The sequence below is a fragment of the Sinocyclocheilus rhinocerous genome, unplaced genomic scaffold (assembly GCF_001515625.1).
Source record: "Sinocyclocheilus rhinocerous isolate Xijiao unplaced genomic scaffold, SAMN03320098_v1.1 scaffold461, whole genome shotgun sequence".
Taxonomy (NCBI): Eukaryota; Metazoa; Chordata; class Actinopteri; order Cypriniformes; family Cyprinidae; genus Sinocyclocheilus; species Sinocyclocheilus rhinocerous.
In genome coordinates this window covers 900,770-907,192 of record NW_015624123.1, presented here as the reverse complement: position 1 = coordinate 907,192, position 6,423 = coordinate 900,770, and positions in this window count along the sequence as shown.

The window sequence follows — 6,423 nt, the reverse complement described above, 5'->3', positions numbered from 1 at the left end:
GAGGCAGCGAGTTAAATACGGCTGCAGGGGGGAGGATACTTGGGCTAGATTGCGAAACAGGACTCTTAAAATCAGTATGGCACATTCATTTATTTTTCTCCAACACACCCAACATTAAGAAACACAGGTATTTATTAATAATCTTAACAAATAACCCTCGTGATATAACCCATTTATTTTTTTATTTTTTTATTTTTTTATCAAAATCACAGTTAGGAATGAAAACAACAGTAAGTAGTGGTAGTGTTAGTACCTATTGTAGGTTTTAAAAATATAATATTAGATCCTGTGGCACACATTTGGTTTTTACGTCATGGGTCTGTTCAGAAAATGCCATTTAACAAGGACTCTTTTATTGAAATCAATGGTTAACTTCCTATTTTTAAATGTTCTAAGCTAGACTTACTATATGGGGTGCTTAGGTGTTGCTTTATTTGCATCAGTTTGGAGCATTTGCATCAATGTGCAGTTTATTTGCAATAACATTAGTGATGGAAGTGAAGTCAGAAAATCCATCAGGACTAAAGACCTCTCAGAATTTAAATGAATTGCCAGGGAAACGAGTGTGAAAATTAAAACAACAACAACAAAGAAAAATGCAGAAGGTTTTGTGTTCTGACTTGAACACTCCAAGCTCCAATAGATCAAACTTAGCTGTGCCAGATCTCAGTGTCAGCTAACATGCCACAGCAAAGTGTCAGCAAAACAAACAGCTTGAATAGTTGTTGGTTCATAATTTGTTCTGATGGAACTTACTTCCTTGTTATTTTCTTCATTTAAATTTAATCAAAAGTGTCTCCTGATGTGTCATTTACTGTGTGATAAAGACTGATCGGTTTAGGGGTAGGGTTATGGTAAGGGGATAGAAAATATAGTTTGTAAAGTATAAAAATATCCCAATGATGGAATACCTGTGTGTGTGTGTGTGTATGTGTGTGTGTGTGTGTGTGTGTGTAACCTTTTCATATTTTATTCCATCACTTTATCACGGAAACACTTAATTCTGAATTTTTATCACATTATGTTATATTCAGAAATACAGGAGGAGTTATTACCATATCTTTTAATCTATATCGTCACATCGGCCATATACTGATGCACATACAGTTAAGTTGGACAATTATAGCACACCTTATTGTGAAACATTTTACAAATTCTTTTTCATAAAATTAACTCAAGCCTTCAAATAAGATATGTATTTTATGAGGCTATAAAAGGGCTCCTGCTTTGAACTAAAGCATATCTGCAGATGTCAACTTAACAGTCATATTTGATGTTTGCAGACTCCACGATGAAACGTGAGTAAACCCCAATAACAAATATGAAAAATTAAAACCATGGAAAGGAAACCAATATGAAAAGAGGCTGACGTCAAAGCTTTATTGTTCTGATTCATTTCAAAAACTCATTAAGACTGTCACAATAAGGGTGGGGAGTGCTCATATCTCCAATGGAAACGCTCTGTTTGATACTATTTTAAAGAAGAATGTCTTGACATTTAGTGCTCAAACTCCTTCGCTTGTATCAAGTAGCTACAGACACTCCCTTCCTTCTTATCACTTTGGAAAATGTGTGGATTGCCAAGGACGGGATGGCAACATAGGCCTTTTGTTTAACCAGCAGTGATAAAAAGAACGACTGTGAACACTCCAAGCTCCAACAGATAAAATGTAGCCATGCCAAGACTCCGAGTCAACTAACATGCCACAGCAAAATGTCAGCAAAACAAACAGCTTGAATAGTTGTTGGTTCATAATTTCTTCTATTGGAACATATTTCCTTGTCATTTTCTTCTTAAGGCACCTATGTATAATAAACACATAAAAACAGTAATTTTACGAGACAGTTTCCATATAGGGATATTGCACCTCCTATAGAGGCCTCCAGATCAGAACATCATGTAATGAGAATATCTTTGGCCTTCCAGGTCTAATCTCTCATCTTCTGAACATTCTACACACTTCATTGAAAGCTAATCAAAAGCTTCCCCTGATGTGTCATTTACTGTGTGATAAAGACTGATCTGTGCTGGCATTCAGACTATATAAGAGGGTAAAGAGTTCTAGAGCTGAGGCAACCATATTGTTAGCATTTCAAATGGTCATAAAGACAAATGGGGTTTGTGTAATGAGGAGGGTTTGAACTCTAATCTGTGCAGGAACGCAAAGTCATTCAGTGTTGAGTGTATCAGTATAGTGTGCAGTTAATTTTACTTTGAGTTTCTTCTCTTAACTGGCACCTCCAGAGGTGTGCGTTTGCCTTACCATTGTAAAGACTGACAGGGACATACCACATATTCGATTTTTCCATCCCAGCTTCCAAAAATATGTTCTACTAAAAATATGTTTTACTAAAATTCCCATTAAGTAATAAAAATGTTATCAACGAATGTTCTTGGAACGTTCATAATGTCCAGTTTTTGAAATGTTTTAAAAATGTTTCGTTCTCGGTCATGCAAACATTAAGGGAACATTCCATGTCATCATTTTGCAAACATTACAGAAAAATACAAATAAAATAAAATAAAATCACTAGATGGATTCTAACTAAAACATTTCAGGAAAAAAGTTCCAAATAAGTCCTGATTCAATTTAAGATTATGCATTACTTTTATTTTACTCACAGCAGGTTATGTAGGTTAGTTCGTTGCTGGTGATTTAATTCTGGATTTACAGCTTTATTGATCTTTACTAGACTAAAATGCAACTATTTTGGGTTGTGTCACAATAGCACACAAGAAGTACAAGGAAGGTAATTTTGCCCTAGCCTTTATATTTCATGAGAACTCTTTCCATTATATACTTATGAAAATATGAGAGAATCCAAACAAGTATTGTGATAGGCAGGCAAATCATTATGAGAGATAGCTGTCCGGCATTGTTCCAAGAATGAGAAACAGAACTTGGAAAATGTGCAGCATATGAAAATATTTTATTGTCCAGTTAAAAGAATAGATGTTTAACATGCAGAACATGTCATGGGTTTTTATAGTAGGTACTGAAACATGACCTTTCAGGGAGACTTAATAATAAGAGTTAGTTGAAGCACTTTTTCAAACCTGTTTATTTGAGCAAAACGTATCATGTATTTTATGTAGACTTTTGTTGAAAGTAAATTGGAATGTGTGTGAAAACAGGTGAAACGTGTTTAGAGTTTTGAGAAATGTGTCTTTGTTTTGAGAACTGAATGAATGGTTAGGGAAATTGTGCCAACTGAATCAATTATAGTGTGTTAGCAATTAAGAAACATGTAATATGATTGGAACATGATTGAGTTGGAGGAGAGGAGTTTTCCAAATAGTATAAGCAGGTATTGATTTAAGCTTTACTCTCAAAGTCAAGTGATCTTACCTACAACATGTATTTAAATACAATGCGTCAGTTGTTACTGGTTATTGATGTATCACAGGAAGTAAAATGAGGAAACAGGAACAAAAATAATTGTGAAATGGAAGTTCCCTGAAATTTATCAAATAGCGTACTAGTGCTGTCATTCTTCTTTTATGATGCTCATTGTCTCATATCTCAAATGTTCTCAATAATAGACTCTATGAAACACATCTAATCCATTGATTTGAACACATCTGATTCATTGTCGGTTCCTCAGGGGGTTCTGTACCATCAGTAAACGGTGTAAGTGGTTGTTCGGCAAGATTACTATGTTTGAATATGTTGCTTGTTCCTAAGATACGTGACAGAAAGTTTTATGTGTGGCCAGTCATTCATCAAAAGGACAGGACACAAGAGAATCGGGATGAATCCTTGTGCTTCTAATTAAAGCAGAAGAAAAACAGGAGTAAGTTCTTAAGGTTATGGTAAACTTGACAGCTGTACAGCTGCAGTATTGATATATATATAAAAAATTTGACAGCCTATAAGAATCTACAAATCGATTTTAGTAAAATAATTTGTTTGTTTCTGAATATAATATAAGTTTAATTATTCACTAATGTATGATGTTTGGTAAACATAGACATTAATGATCATACATCTTCACTTCCTTTTGTCAGTTAAAAAATGCATTCTGAGTTCAGATCCACTGGGAAGTCTTTTCCAGGACAAGGAAGCCCATTATTTTCACGCTAACTATATCACTCCTTCCTTATTGTTCTGGTTTAAATGGAAGCGTCCGTTAATGTAAACAAATACCAAATGGGTGTTGTTAGAACCCTTTTTAATGCATTCTCATGATATTGCATAGTTGACAGAGACTGTACACCATCTCAGTGATGCCAACATAATGCAGTATCTCAAGAAAAAACCTATTCCGGTAAACTTGTTCACTTCAGTTCTATTGGGACATTCTATTATTTAAAAAAGCACAAGGAAGATGAGTATAGATATGAGCAGTCCTGTCGTATTACACTGAGCAACATACAGTCAAACAAAAGTCTCAAAGTAGACCAGGGATTTCCTCCTAATTTAGTCAAAGCTATCACAAAATGGGAAAATATGAATAAAATAGAAAGCATTGCAGCTTGAAGCTCACTGAGTCAAATCGATCATGCATGACAGTCCCCTTCGTTCAAGTGACAACTCTCTGATCAGTTGTGCTCAGGACATGATACACCTTTATGGCTTTATAACATGCAGGTTGCCAGAGTAACAAAGGCCACTTGATCCTTAAATCTTTGTTAGAAAGCTGCTCCTTTGGCCTCCTTGCTTACTGGGGCCAATACTAATTTAGAAACCTACAACTTTCCTGCTAAGATGAGTGCTAAAGTTATTTTGAAGAGTTACTTTTCATAGCAGTGTTACAGTGGTCTATCTAATGCCTGATGTAAATGGCTACAAAAGAACAGTTTGTGGACTTTGAACCTTTTGAGCGACACATATAATGTTATTTTAACAGTATAATTGAGACAATTAAATAGCAAGTCTCAAATCATTGCAGATTCTCAACTACTTGGACATTGATACTAGCATATTTGAAAAGTAATATTATTATGGATGAAAATGTAAAAAAAATAAAAAGTTACCCCCACCCCCACCTATGCTGAATTTAATTACCCCGAAACGAACAGAGCCATACATATCTCTGTTGACTATAATTGTATTAAAACTTCCTTGAAGTTTTAAGATTTGAGAAAATGATTAAAATTAAAAATAATATCAACATTTAACAGCACATAAAATGGGCCACAGTGTATAATAATATGAAATGATAATAATCTAAATGTTTCATAAACACTTTTAAAATCAAACAATAATAATGGCCGTGGTGTATAAAGGTAAGGTAATACAATAGCTTGTGTATTCCTACTAAGATTAAAAAACTCCATATTTTCTACCATTTAAGTTGATAGATGGGAAGGGAAAAAGAAGCATTTTCTATTTTAATATTTTTAAATGTAATTTATTTCTGGTTATGCAAAGCTGAATTTTCAGCATCATTACTCCAGACTTCAGTGTTACATGACCCTTCAGAAATCATTCTATTATGCAGATTTGCTGCATTATCATCAATGTTGAAAACAGTTGTGCTGCTTAATAACTATTTTGGGATTCTTTGATAAATAGAAAGTTTAAAAGAACAACATTTGAAATAGAATATAATTTTTTGTAACACTTTTGATAATTTAATGCATCCTTGCGGAGTAAAAGTTATAATTTCCTCAAAAACCTTTTTGCTAAAAAGCAAATACTAACCCCAAGAGATCCAAAATTAACCGGATTTGTCCTTCATTCACATTCAAGGGCAAGTTGCTATGTGGGAATGGTTGTGAGCCTCAATGAACTTCATAGACAGGCCTTGAAACCAAGTTGTACAGGGCTGGGTAGAGAGCTATAAAAAACCTCAAACACAGAGTCCACGCTCCACCCTGATGCAGACATTACCTCATGATGGTGCAAGTGATGAGATACCAAGGGGAAAAAACAATACTTTTAGCATTCACTGGTCAATTTTAGAAAGGATTGCCTCTTTGTAATTACTTTAAGTAATTAGAGTAAGCTAATTGCTCTGATTGTCACCCATGGAGGCATGTACCTTGATTTATGGTCACCATGATGACAGAGCAAGACTCAAGATTAGATTCAAATGCACTCCTACTTTTGCATTAGTGCTTCAGAACCTTAAGTCCACTTACTTAAGCCCTTCAGCTCAAAAAGATATGGTATGTTTACCAAACAAGATACTGAAGGGGTGGATCTCTTACAGTACCATATATAAAAATATCTTGTAACATCACACACTAGAAATAAATACATGTATCCGAACACACTGATCTCAGCATTTTTATTGTTTTTCCTAATCAATAATAAAGTCAAAATGGACAGGTATAGCCCTGTGTATCAGATCACAAGAATCTTTAATAAAATAAGACAGGAGAGAAAAAGATCATTAGCTACAAATTTGGCATGGTGACAAAAAGGGGGAAGAAAGAAAACATTAAAAATGTACATGCAAAAAAAAAAAAAAAAG